The following is a 23,476-nucleotide window of genomic DNA, read 5'->3' as shown; positions in this document are numbered from 1 at the left end:
CAAAAGTAGAAACTATTTGAACAATCCTTCTAGCTATTATCCTTATTATGATTGCACTTCCTTCCCTATGAATCCTATATATAGTAGACAAAATTAATAATACACTACTGACAGGAAAAACTACAGGACATCAATGATATTGAAGCTATGAAGACACCAACTATGAAGACCTAACATTTGACTCGTACATAATCCCAACATCAGAACTAAAACCCAGAGAACTTCGACTTCTTGAAGTTGATAATCGAGTTGTACTGCCCATAGAAGTACCCATCCAAATATTAATTTCATCTGAAGATGTGCTACACTCATGAGCTATCCCATCCTAGGCCTAAAAACAGATGCCATCCCAGGACGCCTTAACCAAGTAACCCTCACTTCTACATGACCAGGACTCTACTATGCCCAATGTTCTGAAATTTGTGGCTCAAACCACAGCTTTATGCCAATCGTATTAAAAATACTCCCATTCAAATACTTCAAACACTGATCACTATCTATACTATAAATACATTATGAAGCTACTGAAGCATTAACCTTTTAAGTTAAAGACAGAGAGCCGACTCTCCATAATGAAATGCCAGAACTCAATACATCTATATGATTTACAACCATCATCTCTATAATCTTTACCCGATTCATTATCTTCAAGGTAAAAGTAAAAATATTCAACTTTTCACCTAACCCTGTACCTAAAAACATTGAATCAATAAAACAAGACAACCCTTGAGAGGAAAAAATAAACAAAAATATATTTATCTCTTTCATTACCCCTACTATAATAGGACTTCCTATTGTTACCTTTGTAAACCTCTTCCCAAGTATTATACTTCCAGCCCCAAGCCAACTAATCAGTAACTGATTAGCCTCCAACAATGAATAATTCAACTAATTACTAGGCAAATAATAACAATACATAACTCTAAAGGGCGTACCTGATCTTTAATGCTAATTTCACTTATTATTTTCATTGGGTCAACTAACCTACTTAGACTTTTCCCATACTCCTTTACCCCAACAACCCAACTATCAATAAACCTAGGAATAGCTATTCCATACTGAGCAGGAGCTGTAATCTTGGGCTTCTGCCACAAAACAAAATCATCCCTAGTCCACTTCTTACCACAAGGAATCCCTTTTCCCCTAATTCCCACACTAAGTATTATGGAAACCATTAGCCTGTTTATTCAACCAATGGCACTAGCCATTTGATTAACAGCTAACATTACAGCAGGTCACCTGCTACTTCACCTTATTAGAGGCGCTACACTAGCACTATTAACCATCAACCCTACCACAGCCTTTGTAACATTTATCATCTTAATTCTTCTTACTATTCTTGAATTCACAGTAGTCCTAATTCAGGCCTATGTATTTGCACTCCTGGTTAGCCTCTATCTCCATGACAACACATAATGACACACCAAGCACACGCTTATCACATAGCCATTCCAAATCCCTGACCTCTAACAGAAGCACTATCTCCCTCCTAATAACATCAGGCCTAGCAATATGATTCCATTTTAACTCTGTATTCTTTTTATCACTATGACTACTCACTAACTCACTAACCATGTATCAATGATGATGGGACATGGTATGAGAAGGTACATTTCAAGGCCACCCTACCCCTGTTGTCCAAAAAGGACTACGATATGGGATAGTTCTATTCATTATCTCAGAAGTGTTTTTCTTTGATGGATTTTTTGAGCTCTCTACCACTGAAGCCTTGCCCCAACTCCTGAACTAGGTGGATGCTGACCACCTACCCTCATTAATCCACTAAACCCCTTACATGTGCCTCTTCTTAACATATCAGTTCTCCTTCCATCAGGCATATCTATTACCTGAGCCCACCATAGCCTAATAGAAGGAAACCAAAAAAACATAATCCAAGCACTATCAATTACCATTCTATTAGGTGTTTACTTCACCCTCCTACATGTTTCAGAATATTTTGAAACTTCCTTCACAATCTCTGATGGCATCTATGGTTCAACCTTCTTTATAGCAACAGGATTTCAAGGCCTACATGTAATTATTGGCTCTACCTGCTTACTAGTATGTCTAACCCAACAACTGAAATTTCATTTTACATCTAAACACCATTTTGGCTTTGAAGCTGCAGCCTGTTACATTTTGTTGACGTAGTCTGACTATTCCTATACGTCTCCATCTATTGATGAGACTCATGCTCTCTTAGTATTAACTAGTGCAACTGACTTTCAATCAGTTAGATTTGGTATAAACCCAAAAAAGAGCAATTAATCTAATCATTGTATTAACCTTAAACTTGCTCCTAGCAACCCTTTTAATTACCATCGCATTCTGAACTCCACAAATTAACATCTACGAAAAATCAAAGCCTTACAAATGTGGGTTCAACACCATAGGCTCGGTATGACTCCCATTCTCAATAAAATTCTTCTTAATTGCAATTATCTTCCTCTTATTTGACCTTGAAATTGTTCTGTTACTTCCCTTCCTTGTCACTGGAAACAAACAACCTCTATCTAGTCATCCTTATTGCATTAGCCTTAATCATTATTCTGACATTAGGACCAGCTTATGAATGATCTCAAAAAGGATTAGAATGAAATGAATATGTACTTAGTTTAACACAAAAACAAATGATTTTGACTCATTAGACTATGAACTACTCATAAGTACCAAAATGTCCCCCATTCTAATTAACCTCTTCTTAGCTTTCCTAGCATCCCTACTAGGAGTACTAATCTATTGATCACACCTAATATCCTCCCTCCTATGCCTAAAAGGTATAATACTATCAGTTTTTATTACTGCAACTCTAATTACCCTGAACTTTAACATTACCTTATCACTTATATTCGCATTATCATTTTAGTCCTCACAGCCTGCAAGGCCACCTTAGGTCTAGCCTTACTAGTCATAGTATCAAATTCATACAGGACTGACTATATACAAAACCTGAACCTCTTACAATGCTAAAAATTATTATACCAACAATCATACTTATCCCCACAACATGATACTCAAAGAATAAAATAATCTGAATGAACTCCACTGCCTACAGCCTGCTAATTAGTATACTATGCCGATTTACCCTAAATCAATCAAATGAAAACAGCCTCAATTTCTCACTATTATTCTCCTCAGATTCCCTCTCTAGTCCCCTCTTAATTCTAACAGCCTGACTTCTACCACTAATAATTATAGCTAGCCAACAGCACATGAACAAAGAACCTATAGAACAAAAAAAGATGTATTTCACCATACTAGTATTGCTCCAAGTCCTATTATAACATTCACATCCACAGAACTAATCCTATTTTACATTCTATTTGAAGCAACACTTATTCCCACACTAATTATTATTACACAATGGGGAAACCACACAGAATGACTTAACGCAGGCCTACACTTCCTATTCTACACAATTAATTGGATTCCTACCACTTCTAGTTGCATTAATTTGCTTACAAAACTTACTAGGATCCCTAAACCTTCACATCCTCAGCAACTACTCAGAACAACTAAACCTATCTTGATCAAATGATCTACTTTGACTAGCATGTATAATAGAATTTATAGTTAAAATACCATTATATGGATTACACCTATGATTACCCAAAGCCCATGTAGAAGCACCAATTGCCAGCTCCATAGTCCTAGCAGCCATCCTACTAAAACTCGGCGGATATGGCAAAGTACAAATTACCATCCTCCTATCACTTGTCACAAACCACATAATATACCCATTTATACTGCTCTCATTATGAGGAATGGTTATGACTAGCTCAATTTGCTTGTGACAAACAGACCTAAAATCCCTAATTGCATACTCATCAGTTAATCACATAGCACTAATAATTGTCGCCATCCTAACTCAATCCCCATGAAGCTCTATAGAAGCCACAGCATTAATAGTAGCCCATGGCCTGACCTCATCCATTTTATTCTGTCTAGCAATACAAACAATACTCCCATTAATAGCTATATGATGACTCATAGCAAGCCTAACTAATCTTGCACTATCCCCAACAATTAATCTGATTGGAGAACTAATAATCATCACCTCTTCATTTTCATCATCAAACTTTACCATTCTTAGTATAGGAGCCAATACACTTATTACAGCCTGATCTACTGTATACATACTAACCACAATCCAATGAGGCAAAGCTACATATCACATAAATAACATCCACCCATCATTCACACGAGAAAATTCCCTCATCCTCCTCCACCTACTCCCACTACTCCTCTTATCTTTAAATCACAAAATTATCCTTGGCACAATATTCTGTAAATATAGTTTAACAAAAACACTAGATTGTGAATCTAGAATCAGAAAATAAAATTTTCTTATTTACTGAGAAAGTATGCAAGAACTGCTAACTCATGCTACCATACCTAAAAATATGGCTTTCTTACTTTTAAAGGATGGTAGTTATCCCTTGGTCTTAAGAGCCACAAAATTGGTGCAACTCCAAATAAAAGTAATAAACATATTAACCTCATCTATAATCATAATATTTATTATCCTCATATATCCTATCCTCATATCCCTGAGAGACTTTTACAAAAACAAAAACTATCCCAAATACATTAAAACTTCAGTTAAACTAGCATTCACCATCAGTATAATTCATATAATTGTGTTTATCCACTTAGGTAACGAGACCATTGTATCCAACTGACACTGACTCACTATTCATGCCACAAAACTCTCACTCACCCTTAAACTAGACTACTTCTCATTACTATTCATGCCAGTGGCACTATTCGTGACATGGTCCATTATAGGATTTTCCTTATGATATAAGCATTCTGACCCCAACATTAACCAATTTCTTAAATATCTACTATTTTTCCTTATCACTTTATTAATCCTATTTGCAGCAAACAATCTATTTCAACTTTTCATTGGATGGGAAAGAGTAGGCATTATATCATTTCTCCTTATTGGATGATGATATGGATGAACCGATGCTAATATCACCACATTATAAGCAATCCTATAAAACTGAATCGGAGACATTGGATTTATCCTATCAATAGCATGATTTTTAATCTATTCTAATTCATGAGACCTACAACAACTATTCATAGACCCCAAACTAACAACTATGCCCCTGCTAGGCTTACTATTAGTTAACACAGGAAAATCAGCCCAATTTGGGCTTCACCCATGACTTCCTTCAGCCATAGAGGGCCCAACACCAGTGTCAGCCCTACTCCACTCCAGTACAATAGTTGTAGCTGGAATCTTTCTTCTAATCTGATTTCACCCCCTTCTAGAATCTAACCAACTGACTCTATTGACCATATTATGCCTAGGAGCTATCACAACCCTATTCATAGCAATCTGCACCCTAACACAAAACGATGCCAAAAAAATTATTGCATTCTCAACCTCCAGTCAATTGGGCCTAATAATAGTCACCCTTGGAATCAACCACCCCTACCTATCTTTCCTCCATATCTGTAATCACGCATTCTTTAAAGCTATACTATTTTTATGCTCAGAATCTATTATTCATAGCCTTAGTGATGAGGACATTCACAAAATAGGTGGATTAGCCAAAGCCATACCATTTACAACTTCCTCCCTGGTAGAATGAAGCTTAGCACTCACAGGCATACCCTTCCTAACAGGATTTAACTCTAAAGACCTCATCATTGAATCCACCAATACAGCATAACACCAATGCCTGAGCCCTATTAATTATACTCATTGCAACCTCCCTTACAGCTGTATACAACACACGAATTATCTTTTTCACACTTCTAGGACAACCCCAATTTTCCCCATATATCAACATCAAGGAAAACAACCAACAACTTATAAATTCCATCAAATGACTACTTGTAGAAAGCCTTTTTGCTGGGATTATTATCTCAAACAATATTATCCCTATAAACATTCCTAACCTCACTATACCCCATACCTAAAACTCACAGCTCTAGGAGTCACTATCGTAGGATTCACAATCACAATAGAACTCAACAACCTAGCCCACAACCTAAAATTATGCTCAAACTCCAACACCAAATCATTTTCTACTATACTTGAATTCTTCCCAACCATTATGCACTGCATTACACCCGAAAGCACACTAACACTATGCCAAAAAATAGCATCAACCCTCCTAGACAATTTGAATAGAAAAATCTGCACTTACATTAATCACAAACATCAAAATTGAAGCTTCTACCACTGTATCTAACCAAAAAGGGATAATCAAACTATACTTCCTATCTTTCCTTCTATCTATAACCCTAGCATTAGCTATCATCATCTAATTACTACAAGTAATCTCAAGAACAATGAAAATATTAACAAAGATCAACCAGCCAACACCATTAGTCAACTCCCATAACTATAAACAGCCGCAAAACCTATAACACCCTTATTAATATACTCCATCTCTTTACCACTATAAATTACCCAGTCTCTTGTATTACAAATACCCACTAATACCTCTACTTCATCATTTTTAATAAAAAAATCAAAAAAATTAACTCTACAAACAAACCTAATATTAAAGCACCCCAAATCATCACATTTGAACCCCACGTCTCAGGATAATCTTCAATAGCCATTGCCGTAGTGTAACCAAATACTACTATTTTACTGCCCAAGTAAACTAAAAACACCATTAAGCCTAAAAAAGAACCACCAGAATTTAAGACCAACCCACAACCAACTCCACCACTAACAATCAACCCAAAACCATCATAAATAGAAGGCTTTGAAGAAAACCCTACAAAACCTAACACAAACATAACACTCAACAAATAAAAAGAATGTCATAATTTCCACACAGACTCAAACCAAGACCAATGACATGAAAAATCATCATTGTAATTCAACTACAGAAACTCCTAATGACAAACATCCAAAAAACTCACCCGTTAAAAAAAATTATTAACCAGTCATTTACTGACCTTCCAACACCATCCAACATCTCAGCATGATGAAACTTTGACTTCCTCTTAGAAGTATGCTTAATTTTACAAATCAAAACAGGACTATTCTTAGCAATACAGTACACATCAGACATCAAAACAGCATTTTCATCAGTCACACATATCTGTCGAGACATAACTATGGCTGAATTATCCGATATCTTCATGCCAATGGAGCATCCATATTTTTTATCTGCTATTCATACACGTAGGATGAGGAATTTGCTACAGATCTTACACCTTCACAGAAACATGAAATATTAGTATTGTATTACTATTAACAGTTATTGCCACTGCCTTTATAGTATATGTCCTCCCATGAGGATAAATATCTTTCTGAGGCACTACAGTAATCACTAACCTGCTTTCAGCAATCCTGTACATTGGATCCAATCTAGTAGAATGAATTTGAGGCAGATTCTCAGTAGACAAAGCCACCCTAACCTGATTCTTTGCATTCCACTTCATTCTACTCTTCATTATTGCAGCACTGGCAATAGTCCACCTTCTATTCCTCCATGAAACAGGATCCAACAACCCATCAGGATTCAACTCGGACTCTGACAAAATCCCATTCCACCCCTACTTTACTATCAAACATTCCATTGGATTACTACTCCTATTCATCTCCCTACTAACCTTAGTCTTATTCTCACCAGATCTACTAGGTGACCTAGACAATTACACACCAGCTAACCCTCTAAGCACACCACCACATATTAAACCAGAATGATATTTCCTATTTGCATATGCAATCCTACAATGTATCCCTAACAAACTTGGTGGAGTCATAGTCCTATCCATCCTAATCTTAGCAGCCTTCCCGCTCCTACATATATCCAAACAACAAAACCTAATATTCTGCCCAATAAGCCAATGCTTGTTCTGAGCACTAGCTGCAGACCTCCTCACCCTCACATGAATTGGTGGACAACCAGTTGAACCACCCCTTATTATTATCAGTCAAATAGCATCCATCTTATACTTTCTCATCATTCTTGTTCTCATGCCCATTGTCAGCTTAGTCAAAAACAAAATACTTAAATGAAGAGTCCTTATGTGTAAACATTACTTTGGTCTTGTAAATGAACAATGGGGAGAACTCATCCCCTTAGGACATCAGGGAGAAAACAAAGTCCCACAATCAGCACCCAAAGCTGAGATTCTTACAATTAAACTACCACCTACATTTAATTTTATGTCACCCAATTTTAAGTAGTATACTAGTATGTATGTATTACAATTAGCTATGAATATCGTGCATTCGGTTATCTTCTCCATTAATAATGCTTGAGTACTTTAAATGATAATTGTACATAGTACATAAATGTATAATAATACATAATATTTACCATTACTAGCATATAAGCACGTACATAAATGACAACGTGGACTACATTATATAAAATGTTTATGTGCATACACTGTTCTAAAACAGGAATATCCAACACCATTATAAGTTATTAGAAGGACATAGGACATTAATCTATTGATCGTACCTTAGCACATTAAGTCAAATAAGTCCATGTCAAAATGAATATCCACTTCCATACTTGGTCTCTTAATCTACCATCCTCCATGAAACCAGCAACCCACTCGGGAAGTATCCCTCTTCTCACTCTGGGCCCATTAAACTTGGGGGTTTCTATAGTGAAACTATACCTGGCATCTGGTTCTTACTTCAGGGGCATGGCAACTAAGATCGCCCACAAGTTCCCCTTAAATAAGACATCTCAATGGACTAATGACTAGACTGGCCCATGACCAACATAACTGTACTGTCATACATTTGGTATTTTTTAATTTTTAGGATGCTGTGACTCAGCATAGCCATCAAGGCATGGTCTCAGTCAATTTGATTGTAGCTGGACTTTTAAGTCAGTATTCTTTATCCACATAATAAAAATCACAGGGTGATAGAACTCCACGCTTGTTGGACATAGAGAAAAAACAGCACACACATAGGCATGTACATGTACACGTACATGTATCTGTGAACAAACCCTTCCACCCCTAAAACATGACAAACTCCTGCCAAACCCCAAAAACAAGAAACATGCTTTGTATACCAAAAGGCTTCTTCATCTCAACCCAAAATCTCTTAAATTTTTTATTAATTTTATATATTTAATTTGCTGATGGGCCTTCTAAGTATCTCACAATATTAAATCACATAATATACAAATTCTACCCACTACATAAACCAATCCTCTTTTCCTCCTTCTCCACATACTAATAAGACACCTAAAATAACTGACCATATAAACAAGAGCCAACAATCTAATGACAAAAGTTAATGTAGCTTATACATCAAAGCAAGGGACCAAAAATGCCTAGATGGATTATATAATCCCATAAACACATAAAGGTTTGGTCCTAGCCTTTTTATTAGTTTTCAGTAAAATTACACATTCAAATGTCCATGTCCCAGTGAATATGGCCTCTAAGTAGACCAAAAGGAGCAAGCATCAAGCACACAAACTGTAGCTAAAGATGCCTTGCTTTACCATACCCCCACAGGACAGTGATAAAAATTAAGCAATAAATGAAAGTTTGACTAAGTTACATTTACGAGGGTTGGTAAATCTCGTGCCAGCCACTGCAGTCATATGATAGACCCAAACTAATAAACCTTGGCGTAAAGCATGTTTAAGATACCTCTCCCCATAAGAATAAACTCTATCTAGGCCGTAAAGACCTACAGCTAGAGAAAAAATAATTTACAAAAGTAATCTTAGCAGATTTGACACCACGACAGCTAAGACCCAAACTGGGATTAGATATCCCACTATGCTTAACTATAAACTTAAATATGTACATCCTAAAAAACATATTCACCAGAGAACTACTAGCAATAGCTTAAAACTCAAAGGACTTTGTGGTACTTTATATCCATCTAGAGGAGCCTGTTCTATAATCGATAAACCCCCATTCACCTCATCATCTCTTGCCAAATCAGCCTATATACCACCATCTTCAGCAAAACCTACTCAAGTTATTTAAAGCAAACTAAAATATATAACATAAAAACATCAGGTCAAGTTGTAGCCCATGAGATGGGAAGAAATGGGCTACATTTTCTACCCCATGAAAATTAACGGAAACTCTTATGAAACTGAAGAGAATAAGGAGGATTTAGCAGTAAACTGAATTTAGAAAGCTCAATTGAACTGAGCAATGAAGCATGCACACACTGCCTGTCACTATCCTCAATATTTTTATTCTAAAACTTACATAAATCACTACTACAAAAATTAAGAGGAGATAAGTCATAATAAGGTAAGCATACAGGAAAGTGTGCTTGGGACATCAAAATGTAGCTTAACTAAAAGCATCTGGCCTACACCCAAAAGATTTCACATAATAAATGTTTTGAGCTAATTATAGCCCAACAAACAAAAACTACAACTACATTAAACCTGTAAACTAAAACATTCACTCATCCGTAAAGTATAGGTGATAGAAATACATACTAGGATCCATAGAGCCAGTACCACAAGGGAAAGATGAAAGACTAATTTAAAGCACTAAATAGCATGAAATGCATTCTTTTCAAGAACATATGGAACATTCTCCAAGATAGATCATAAATTCAGCCACAGAGCAATCCTCATTTAATTTTAAAATATTGAAATTTCACAAGTTATCTTCTAAACAGTAATAGAATGAAACTAGAAGTCAATAAGAAGTAAAGGTGGATAATTTACAGATATATGGAAATTAAGCAACATATATGAAAAAATCCATGAGTCAAGGAAGAAATCAAAAGAGAAAACTTGAGCCAAAAGAAAATAAATGTAAATCAATTGTAGTGCAACAACTAAAATTTACTACATAAGTAAAATAATTAAGAGATATCTTGATTAGAGATTAGAGATGATTAGAGATATCCTGTACCTATAAGAAGCAAAAGTGGGGAAAACCTTAAAGTAATAACCTACTGTTTCATCTTAAAAAACTACAAAAATGAAGAGTAAATTACACCTAAAACTTAAAGAAGGAAATAATGAAGATTAGAGTGAAAATAAATGAAATACATAACAGGAAAAACATAGAATCAATTAAAAAAAGTTGATTCTGTGAAAAGAGAAACAAAACTGCTAAACATATAACTAAAGTAAGAAAAAAACATGAAAGACTCAGTTGGTAAAATCAGTAATGATGCTGGGGACAGTTCTACCAGCCTCAGAGAGAAAAAAAGGATCCAAGAGAATGTACAAATAACTGTATGCCAAGAAATTAAAAAACACTTAAAATTTGTAAATTCCTAGAAAAATGCAGCTCCCAAACTCATCCAAGAAAAAGTGAAAAATCTGAACATATTTAAGATAAGTAAAAAGACTGAATCAATGTCTAAAAACTCTTGAGAAAGAATAGTGCAGGACCAGTTAATTTTGCTGCTAACTTCTACTAAATATTTAAAGAATCATTAACATTAATGTTCCTAGAATCCTTCCACAAAAATGATAAAGGGAGTAATATACCTCAACCATATTAAGAGTCCATCATTATCCTAATACCAAAAGAAGACAAGAAAACTACAGACCTACATCACTGAGGACATAGATGGAAAAGTCCTCAACACAAGAGTAGAAAACTGAATGTAGAGTGTGGTAAAGAAACACACATGGTGACCAAGTGGTTTTAACCCCAGGAATGGAAGGGCCATTCAACATAAGGAAACCAGTTGAATCCTTTAACAGCATAATGGGAAAGATGACATACACACATGCATACTCATCACTTTTGGTGGAGAAAAAGCCCTAATCAATCCCAACACCTTTTCTTGATAACAACACTAAGCACATGAGGAAGAGATGGTAACCTCCTTGGTATGAAAGAGGAAATTCATGAGTAACCCACAAATGATATGATAGTCAATGTCACCAGTCTTTCTTCTAAGACCAGAGACAAGACAAGGATGCTGTGCCTGCTATCACCATTTCTATGTAGCATTCTACTGAAGCTCTAGCCAGAGTCATTGGGCATTCCTCTAGGAAAAAGAAAAAGAGGCATCCAGATGGGGTGAGAACAGGAAAATCCATCTCAGCTTACATGTGAAAATTCTTGAAAAATCCACAAAAAGACAGTAGAGCTAATTACAAATTGAGACAAGTTTCACAATATAACATCAGCATTCAAAACATGGTAATATTTTTATACACTAGCAATAAAAAATCTCAAAACTGAAATTAAGAAATACTTTCTATTCACAATAATATAAAAAGGGAGAAAGTACTTAATCATGAAATTTTAACTGTCACACAGTAAAATATTGCTGAAAGACATTAAGGAAGACCTAGGTAAGAAATAATACAATTCAATGAAATAAATACATTAACCTGATTAAAGCATTGCATACACAATGACTGAAACATTACATGATACCTTATTAATATGTACATTTTTATAATTCTATGTATTAGCTAAAAATAAATTTTAAAAAGTAAAACAAAAATTCATCTTCTCTTCATGGACTGAAATACTTGATATTGCTGTGGTGGCATTACTCCTCACAGTGATTCACAGATTCATTTTATCCTACACAAAATATCCATGGCCTTTCTCTTGAGTAATGGAAAGGCCAATTCTAATATTGTAATATTCACTTGTTAGGAAGACTATCACTAAAATGAAAGAAAGAGACGTTTAGTGACAACATGGAGAAAAGGGAGACCTTACACACTGTTGGTAGAAATGTAAATTAGTACAGCCATTGTGGAAAGCTATATGCAGGTTCTTTGAAATGGTACAGAAAATGATCATATTAATCTCATACTAGCATTATACTCAAGTACCTCAATAGATGAATTATAAAGAAAATGTTGTAGATATACATGATAGAATATTATTTAGTCATAAATTAGAAGAAAACTTCATCATTTGTGACAACATGAATGATTCTGGAGAGCAGTATCATATTGAGTGAAATAAGTCAGAAAGACAGATACCACATTATTTCACTCTTGAAGAACTGCACAAACCTGATCTGCTAGGTCAGAATAGAAAGATTGCTCCAGAGTCTCATGTGGCTGAGGAGGAAGGAGAAGGTGGAGGTTTTGATCAAGGATACCTAATAGATGGTCAACAATTCTGGATTTGACAGGTAGTGACAGAAAATAGGCAAATGTTTACCCAGGACCAGAGCTGGGGGAGTAGTAGGGGAGGAAAAATTGGAAATGGTTGCAAATCGTTTCATAATTTCTCTCTTGGGTGATGGAAAGGCTCTAAAATTGTGCTAATGACTTCATAATTTTGAAACATAATAAAAGTGGGTTTAAAGTGGGTTGCACACTTTAAATGGATATATGATACTTGAATTATACCTTAATTCAGCTATCAAAAATGAATTACTTAATCCAAATATTAAGTGATGGCTGTGCTAAATTTTCATAGCTAAAAGAGCAGATATTCATATTGAAGTCTAACTCAAGGTAACACTCACAGCATCAATGACTTCTGCTTCTAACCTGTAGTATATATGAGAAGTAGTTTTGCAATATTCTTGGTCCATCCTTTAGCTTAATTAATGTATTTTTAAGGAAAAATATAATCATTCCAAAGAAGACCCTAACAATCATTCGATATAGAAACAAGATAAAATGTTATCTATGCAACTTAGGTAATTTGTCCAAAAGAAGTAAAAAATAAATATATTCAAAGGTGGGCTCAAATGCCCTCTGAGTTTTCCATAATCTCCTAGAGCCTTTGCTAAAAGTTTGGATTTTAGTTCAAAGAGAACATTGGTTCACCATGGAATATCAATTAGGTGTCTTGAATCTTTTCATTTTTTATCATTTATGTTTTTGAAAAAAGTCAATACAGGTCCAATCTAGATGATTGGCTAATGTTCATTAACTAAATTCACCAAAAAGATAAGAAAAACATTACAAGTAAAGAAATAAAAAGAACATGAAAGAAGTATGAAAAAACTAATCAAGATGATGGATGGCTGATGGACCCTGGGACTTTGACCTGCATGATTTTAAACAATTACTCCAGTTTTTGTGGCAGCAAGGATCAAGTAATTTTGCTTATTTTGCTAACCAAGATAACACCAGTACAGGGGAGTCACATAACATTTTTGACTGACTCTTAAATTAAATTTTTAAAGGATATAACAGCCCAGCACAGGGTCAGGCAGCTGCTGCCAGACAGCCTGTCTGTTCATTGGCTAGGAACAGCTGGCAACAGGATCAGAAAACCCCGGTTAATGCGCCAATTTTGTTTTTTAACTATTTATCTCTCTCTTAATTCTCTCCCACCTGGATTGATAAAGTAAAAACACAACACAGAGAAGAGATAATGGCAGAGAATTGAAAGCATCTGGGAGCACCTGGACCAACCATAATACCTGCGGACACAGAACCTGAAATTGCCACACACCTGTGCAGATCTTTCTCGCTTTCATGTGTCTGCAACCTCGCCAACAATAACACAGTGCATACAACTGCACAAAGAGAGCTGCTGCAAGCATCCTGGGAGACAAGGACCTGCCAAACACAAGCAGCACCAAACCTCTGTGTGCCACCTGCCTACATTGCCCTGTAGCTGATCTGTTTTCAACCAAGTGAATCATTAACCCACCAGCCAGTCTGCCCCACTTTCCTTTCTCTACTCCAATTTTTTCTCTCTCATATCTTTCCATTTTCTCCCTTTCCTTTCCTGCTTCTCATCTTCCTCTCCTCTGCCTCCCTCTGCCCCCACTACCTTGACCCAAAACACACCACCCAGTGAATAGTCTATTATACCAACTTTACACATTACTCCATCTTTTCTATCCCTTGGCAACCTGACAATAGCACCCTCATCCACAATGACTGAATTACACCTCAACACACACTAGGGACTTAGTACCCTAGTCACATCTCCTCCTTCTCCCCATCCACTATCCCTTCTTCCTGTCCCTTCCTGCAGCTCCAGCCTTTTCAATACCTACGTATCCACCTCTACCCTATTATCGTCCCCCCGGTCTCTATGGCTTACAAATAATATCACCAAGGATCTCACTACATATTGTGTAAATAAATGGTCTGGCATTGAATCAGTGAATTTGTTATTGCTAATTTATACCACCAAGGCAGGAAACAGAAATAGTACATGAACCTAAATAATGACTAACCCAGTCATAGCACAGTAATTGAGTCGGAGAAGATAACAAGTGATTAAAATTGCCAATTAACAATTCTATGTTGTCACTCAACAACATAGAAAAACAGCACATAATAGAAATATGGGGAGTAAGGAGTCCAGGAAATCCTACCCCCAAAAAGACCAACAGAATGTCATGGGAAATGAAGAAAATAAATACATGGTTCCTGACCCCAACAGAACAGTTATGAACACAAGAAAATCTCTCAAAGAGGAAATTGTGGATGAAATCACTCATAGAGAACATAGAAGACATGTTAACCTGAAAGTACAAGATGCACTCAAGAAATATCAAGAAAACTAAAGCAGATACCTTAAAAGCAACTGAGGCTAATAGGAACAGGAACCAGAGAAAAGGTTAGATCAAAAAGAATTAAACTAGAAGGTAACACACACACACAGGAAATCAATGTCAGTCAACTCCATGTATAGCTATCCTTATCTCAACCAGCAAAAACCCTTGTTCCTTCTTATTATTGCTTATGCCATCTCTTCAACAAAATTAGAGATGAGGGCAAAATAGTTTCTGCCGGGTATTGAGGGGGTGGGGGGTGAGAGGGAGGGGGCAGAGTGGGTGGTAAGGAAGGGGGTGGGGTCAGGGGGGAGAAATGACCCAAGCCTTGTATGCACATATGAATAATAAAACAATAGAAAAAAAGAAAATAAAATAAAGTGGGTTTGAGAAAAAAAAAAGAAATATCAAGACACAAGAAATAAAACATCTTAAGAATATGAAGAAATAGTGAAATGAACTCAGAGAAGACTTCAACAAACTCCAAAGTAAAACAAAGGATGCTATAAAAAAAGAGACATATGAAATAAAGAAGAGAACACAAGATATGGAAGAGGAATTTAACAAAGATATAGAAAAACTCAGAGAAAAGAATCAACCAGAAACACTGGAAATAAAAAGTTCCTTAAATCAAATAAAAAATGCAGGGCAAGGCCATTTCAGCAGACTAGAACAAGCAGAAGATAGAATCTCAGGACTTGAAAACAAAATAGATACTAAAGAAAAAACAGGCAAACTCTTAGAAGATTCAAAATTTGCAAAAGGAATATGGAACAACTCAGCAACTCCATCAAAAGACCAAACGTGTGAATCATGGGCATTGAAAAAAGAAAAGAGGTACAAGCCAAAGGGATACATAATATATTCAACAAAATAATGGCAGAAAATTTCCCAAATCTCAAGAAAGAGTTGTCCATTCAGATATAGGAAGCCTCTAGGACACCCAATAGGCTTGACCAAAATAGAACCTCTCCATGCCATATTATCATTAAAACAACTAGCACAGAGAACAGAGAAAGAATATCTAAGGCTGTAAGAGAGAAAAAACAACATATAAAAGTAAACCCACCAAAATAACAGCAGATTTCTCAACTGAAACTTTAAAAGCAAGAAGAGCATGGAGTGATGTATTTCAAGCACTGAATGAAAACAAATTTAGTCATAGGATACTCTACTCAGCAAAACTATCATTCAAAATTGATGAAGGAATAAAAGTCTTCCATGATAAACAGAAACTAAAGCAATATATGACCACCAAGCCACCACTACAGAAAATTCTGAAATGAATTTTACACACAAAAGATGAAAACAAACATAAGTATGAAAGGACAGGAAGTATTAAAGTACAAAAGAAAACACAAGTAATCACAGAGTAGCACTGAATTGGCTGCACACACTCAAATCCTTAAGCAACAAAAACAACTTAAATGGCAGGAATCACCACATACTTCTTAATACTAACACTGAATGTGAATGGACTCAACTCCCCAACCAAAAGACACCCTTTGGCAAACTTGATTAAAAAGGAATATCTGACAATCTGTTGTTTACAAGAGGCCCACCTTATTGACAGAAACAAAAACTGGCTTAGGGTGAAAGGCTGGAAGAAAATTTACAACTAATGGGCACAGAAAACAGGCAGGAGTAGCAATACTGATATCAGACAAAGGGTACGTCAACCTTAAATTGCTCAAAAGAGATAAAGAAAGCCACTTCATACTAATAAAAGCAGCAATACATCCAGAGGAAACAACAATTATCAAATTATGTACACCCAATGTCAGTGCACCCAACTTCATTAAACATGCATTAAAGGACTTAAAACCAGTTATAGACACCAACACAGTGGTACTGGAAGATTTTAATACCCCTCTGTCAACAATAGATAGGTCATCTAGACAAAAAAAATCAACAAAGAAATCATAGAACTAAATGACAACATTGGTCTAATAGAACTGACAGCTATCTACAGAGTATTCCATCCTGCAACAGCACAATATACATTCCTTTCAGCAGCCCATGGAACTTTCTCCAAAATAGTCATATCTTAGGGCACAAAGCAAGTCTCAACAAATATAAGCAAATTGAAATAACCCCATGCATACTATCTGATCACAAGGCAGTAAAACTAGAATTCAAAAGCAGCAGCAGAAAATACTCAAACAATTAGAGGGTGAACAGCACATTGTTTCAATGATCAGTGAGTCATAGAAAAAATAAGGGAGGAAATGAAAAGATTCCTGGAATTTAATGAAAATGAAAACGCAACCTATCAGAACCTATGGGACATAGAAAATGTCATTCCTAAGAGGAAATTTATAGCCATGAGTGCATGAGTGCATATATTTAAAAGGACAAAAGAATCTCAAATAAACAGCTTAATGCTACATCTCAAACTCCCAGAAAAACAAGAACAAGCTAAATCCAAAACAAGTAGAAGGAGAGAAATAATAAAAATAAGGGCCAAAATTAACAAAATAGAAACCAAAAAACCATACAAAGAATCAAGAAAACAAAAAGCTGTTTCTTTGAAAAATAAACAAGATCAATGAACTCCTGAAAAATTTGACTAAAACTAAAAGGGAAAATACCCAAATTAATAAAATTGGAAATGAAAAATGGGAGATAACCACAAGTAGCAAGGAAATCCAGGGAATCATCAGAGACTACTTTGAGGACTTATATTCAAATAAATTAGAAAACCTAGAAGAAATGGACAAATGTCTACATACAACTATCAAAAACTGAATGAAGAAGATATTAATCACTTAAACAGATCTATAACACACAATGAAATTGAAACAGGAGACTCCCCAAAAAGAAAAGTCCAGGACCTGACAGACTCTGTGCTGCATCCTAACAGACCTTTATAGAAGAAGTAATACCAACATTCCTTAAACTTTTCCAAGAAATAGAAAGGATTGGAACTCTGCATAACTTATATGAAGCCAGTATTACACTCATCCCAAAACTGGACAAAAAGAGAACTACAGGCCAATCTTCTTAATGAACATTGATGCAAAAATCCTCAATAAAACAATGGCAAACTGAATACAACAACATACCAGAAAAATCATTCACCATGACTAAGTCAGCTTCATCACAGGGATGCAGGGATGGTTCAGCATAGGCAGACCATTAAAATGTAATACAGCGTATTAACAGAAGCAAAGACAAAAACCACTTGATCATCTCAATAGACACAGAAAAAGCCTTTGATAAAATTCATCACCATTTTATGATAAAAGCTCTGATGAAACTAGGAAGAGAATGAATGTGCCGTACATAATAAAGGCTATATATGACAAATCCATAGCCAACATCATACTTAATGGTTTCAAAAAAATTGAAATCATTTCCCCCCAAACCAGGAATGAGAAAAGGATGCCTATTCTCCCCACTGTTATTCAACATAGTCTTGGAATTCCTAGGCAGATCAATAAGGCAGGAAGAAGAAGTAAAAGGAATACAAATAGGTAAAAATGTCAAAGTATCCCTATTCGCAGATGACATCATCTTATACCTCAAAGATCCAAAAACCTTCTACATACCATAAACAACTTCAGCAAAGTAGCAGGATACAAAATCAGTTTACAAAATCAGTTTCATTGTTGAAAGCCAACAATGAACAGATTGAGAAAGAATATAGGAAAAAATTCCACTTAGTATCTAAGTATCAAGTATCTAAGAATAAAGTATCAAGTATCTAAGAATAAATTTAACAAAGGATGTAAATGACCTCTACAAGGCAAACTATAAACTATTGAAGAAAGAAATCAAAGACTACAGAAGATGGAAAGACTCCCATGCTCATGGATTGGCAGAATCAGTATAGTAAAATGGCTATAATATCAAAAGCAATCTACATGTTCAATGCAATTCCCATCAAAATCCCAATGACATTCATCATAGAGATTGAAAAATCAATGCTAAAGTTCATTTGAAAACAGAAAAAACCACTAATAGCCAAGGCAATACCTCAGTATTACCTCAGTATTGCTGGAGGTATCACAATAGCTGACTTAAAACTATACTACAGAGCCATAGCAATAAAAACAGCATGGTACTGGCACAAAAACAGATATAAAGGCCAGTGGAACAGAATAAAGGACCTGGATATGGATCCATGCAGCTACACCCACATAATTTTTACAAAATTGCCAAAAACATACGATGGAGAGAAGATAGCCTCTTTGACAAATGTTGCTGCAGAAACTGGGTATTTGCCTGCAGAAAACTGAAATTAGATCCATGTTTATTACCCTGTACAATTATCAACTCAAAGTGGATTAAGGACCTTAATATTAAACCTCAAACCTTGAAGATAGTATAGGAAAGAGCAGGGAACACACAGGAAGCAATAGGCTTAGGCAAGGACTTCCTCAATAAAACAAAAGCAGATCAGCAACTAAGAGAAAGGATAGACAAAGGGGATTGCATGAAATTAAAAAGCTTCTGCAGAACAAAAGAAATGGTCTCTAAACTGAAGAGACCACCCAAAGAGTGGGAGAAAATATTTGCCAGCTATACATAAGACAAGGAACTGATATCCAGAATATACAGGGAGCTCAAAAAACTAAACTCCACCAAATCAATGATCCAATAAAGAAATGGGCAATAAACTGAACAGAACTTTTTCAGTGGAAGAAATCCAAATGGGTAAAAAGCACATGAAAAAATGCTCACCATCCTTGGCCATAAAGGAAATGCAAATCAAAAGTACACTAAGACTGTATTTCACTTCTGTTAGAATAGCAACCATCAAGAACACCAAGATCAACAAATATTGGTGCGGATGTGGGGAAAAAGGAATCATTGTACACTGCTGGTGGGATAGCAAGCTAGTGCAACCACTCTGGAATACAATATGGAGGCTTCATAAAAAAATAGAAATAGATCTGCCTTTGGATCCAGTAATACTACTCAGCTTACAACAAAGGCATCTGCATTGCCATGTTTATTGCAGTGCTATTCACAATAGCTAAGCTAAGGAAATAGCCAAGTTGTCCCACTACAAATGAAAAGATTGAGAAAATGTGGTGGAGATTCCAAGATGGAGGCTACAGGGAGGAAGCAGAAAGCGAGCCTCCTATAGTGAAATTTTGGAGAGACGCTGGAGACAAACCTTGCAGGCAAAATAACTGAGAAGAGGCAAAACTTTGACCCCTCCACACCACCTCCAGCCAACACAGAGCATCTCCACTTCATGTTAAACAGAGAAACCAGGAAAGCCCCCAGGCCGCCAGATGCCCACGCCCAGACGGCTTGGGAAGATGCAGACAAGGTGAGCGAAGCAGTACGCCGTACTCCCACAGACAACCCTGGGCCAGAACAGCATAGCCCTCTGGACAGAATGACCTCTACCCGGGGAAAAAAGAGAAACTGAGTAATAAGCAATAAAACAATAAAGACACATTGCAGAGAGGGTGGAGCACACTTAGTACTGAAGTGGGGGGAGGGGAATCCTTCCTAGATCTGTAAATAAACAAGCTGGGCCTGGCTGGAGAGGCTCTGGAGGGAGTGGGGGCACACCCAACAACCAGGAGCAGGAAAGCTTGTAAAAACGGCAGTGGGAGGAAAACTCCACAGGAGGGGGGAAGACCCACCTCCCATATGAGCTGTAAACAAACATGCTGGCCAGAGAAAGTGGAAGCAGTGTCACCTCCCCCAGTGTGCTTGGAAAGGGGAAAGCTTGTAGCAGCGGTTCCTGCACAGGAGAACTCTGAGTAAACAAAGCCTGCGGGGCCAGGTGAGTGTTAAGCTCACCCCAGAGATCTGCATAAATAATGCCATCAGCAACAGCAGGCTGATAGCAGCAGGCAGGCAAGCCACAGCCACAGATAGCCATTCACAGACCTGTCTCCAGACTCTTTTTTCTCTCTCCCTACCTTTGATGAGAAAACAACCGAACTACACCTGCATGATGAAAAATTTACTGAAACTGTATTGCATTTGAACTTGGGACACTTTGTGGGGTTTTTTTTGTGTGTGTGTGTGTGTGTGTGCATTTTTGTTCTACTTTATGCATTCCCTTTGATGAGACAACTACAGAACAACTGAGGCACCATCTCCAGGACTGGAGGCTGAAAGGACACCAAAATTATTAAGATTGAAACTCCATTGCATTTTAACTTGGAGGTTTTTTTTTTCTCTATTTTTCATTTTGTTTTTTTTTATTTTATTTATATATGTGGTTTTTTCATTTACTTTTTATTTTTATTCTTATCTTTATTCTTTTTATTTATTTTCAATCCTCTCTCTGTCCCTCTAATGCCTTTTCAGCTTACAGTTGATCAGTACACTGTCTCTCCCTGGTTATATCTTTGAAATTTTTTTGTTTGTTTCTTTGTTTGTTTCTTTTTCTATTTGATTATTTGTTCTTCCTTTTTCCTTTAACTTCTTTGCTTTCCATTTCCTCTCACCCTTCCATTCTAAATATCACTAGTTCTATTATTATAAGACAGAAAATACTTAATTTCTCAATAACAACATTGAGGGCAATGATGGGAAGACAGAAAAAACAGGGTAACCAGTTTCCCCACAGCAAAAAATTAGTACAGGAACCAGAAGGAAATGAACAAAACAGATACTCAGATCCAGACTCCAACAAAATGAAGGTAAACTATGCCAAAGAACCTAATGAAGCCCACAAGAATAATTTAAAAGAAGACATAGTACAGGTACTCAATGAGAATTTCATAGAGATGATACTGGGTACGGTCAACCAAAATGTACAGGAGACACTCAAGAAATTCAAAGACAACAAAAAAAGAGAATATGAAAAAGCAAAAGAAGAAATAAAGGAAACCATAGAAGCACTGTATGAACACCAGAGTGAAACAGAGAACATGATTAATAAAGAGATAAATGAACTCAGGACAAAAGTAGACAACATTAAAGAGGAAACCACCCAGGACAAGGAAAACCTCAGTAAAAAGAACAAAACAGAACTGGAAAACAAAACGGAAGGCCCATCCAGCAGAATAGAACAAACAGAAGACAGAATCTCAGAACTTGAAGATGAAATGGTAATTAAAAGAAAAACTGAAGAACTATTAATTAAAAAACTCAAGACCTGTGAAAATAAAATGCAAGAACTCACCGACTCCATCAAAAGACCAAAATTGAGAATCATGGGCATCAAAAAAGAAGAGGTGCAAGCAAAGGGAATGCATAATATATTCAACAAAATACTAACAGAAAATTTCCAAAGTCTAGAGAAAGATATTCCCATGCAGATGCAAGAGGCCTCCAGGACACCAAACAGACCATATCAAAATAGAACTACACCATGACATATCATCATTAAAACAAGTTCAGAAACTAGGGAAAGAATATTGAAGGCTGTAAGAGAGAAAAAACAAATAACATACAAAGGTAAACCCATCAAAATCACAGCAGACTTCTCAACAGAAACATTAAAAGCAAAAAAGAGCGTGGGGTGAGAGTTTCTGGGCACTGAATGAAAATAACTTCAACCCCAGGATACTCTACCCAGCAAAACCATCATTCAAAATAGATGGAGCAATAAAAGTCTTCCATGATAAGCAGAAACTAAAACAATATGTGACCACAAAGCCACTAGTACAAAAAATTCTTCAAGGGATTCTGCACACAGAAAGTGAAACCCAACTTAACCATGAAAGGACAGGCAGCACCAAACCACAGGAAAAGAAAAAGCAAGAAAGTAAAGAGTAACCTCAACTTAGGTATACACAATCAAACCTTCAAACAACTAAGACAACTAAATGACAGGAATCACCACATACATATCAGTACTAACATTTAATGTTAACAGACTTAATTCACCCATCAAAAGGCACCGTTTGATAAAATGGATTAAAAAGGAAGATCCAACATCTTGTTGCTTACAGGAGACCCATCTCACCGACAGAAATAAGCATAGGCTTAGGATGAAAGGCTGGAAGAAGATTTACCAAGCCAATGGCCCCCGAAAACAAGCAGGAGTAGCAATACTTATCTCTGACAAAGTAGACTTCAAACCTACATTGATCAAACGAGATAAAGAAGGACATTCCATACTAACAAAAGGGGAAACAGACCAAAAGGAAATAATAA

At 36.2% G+C, this 23,476-nt stretch overlaps 1 protein-coding gene and 1 pseudogene across 5 annotated transcripts in view; one reads left to right on the top strand and one right to left on the bottom strand.

The window, feature by feature from the left end:
* Nucleotides 1-23,476, bottom strand: part of Fstl5 (follistatin like 5) — a 749,493-nt gene that overhangs the window by 22,097 nt on the left and 703,920 nt on the right. The gene's annotated exons all lie outside the window — the stretch shown is intronic.
* On the top strand, nt 4,404-6,288 carry LOC109680125 (NADH-ubiquinone oxidoreductase chain 5-like; annotated as a pseudogene).

This window comes from Castor canadensis, chromosome 9 (genome assembly GCF_047511655.1).
Source record: "Castor canadensis chromosome 9, mCasCan1.hap1v2, whole genome shotgun sequence".
In the NCBI taxonomy this organism is placed as follows: Eukaryota; Metazoa; Chordata; class Mammalia; order Rodentia; family Castoridae; genus Castor; species Castor canadensis.
This window is presented reverse-complemented; position numbering and strand designations above follow the sequence as displayed.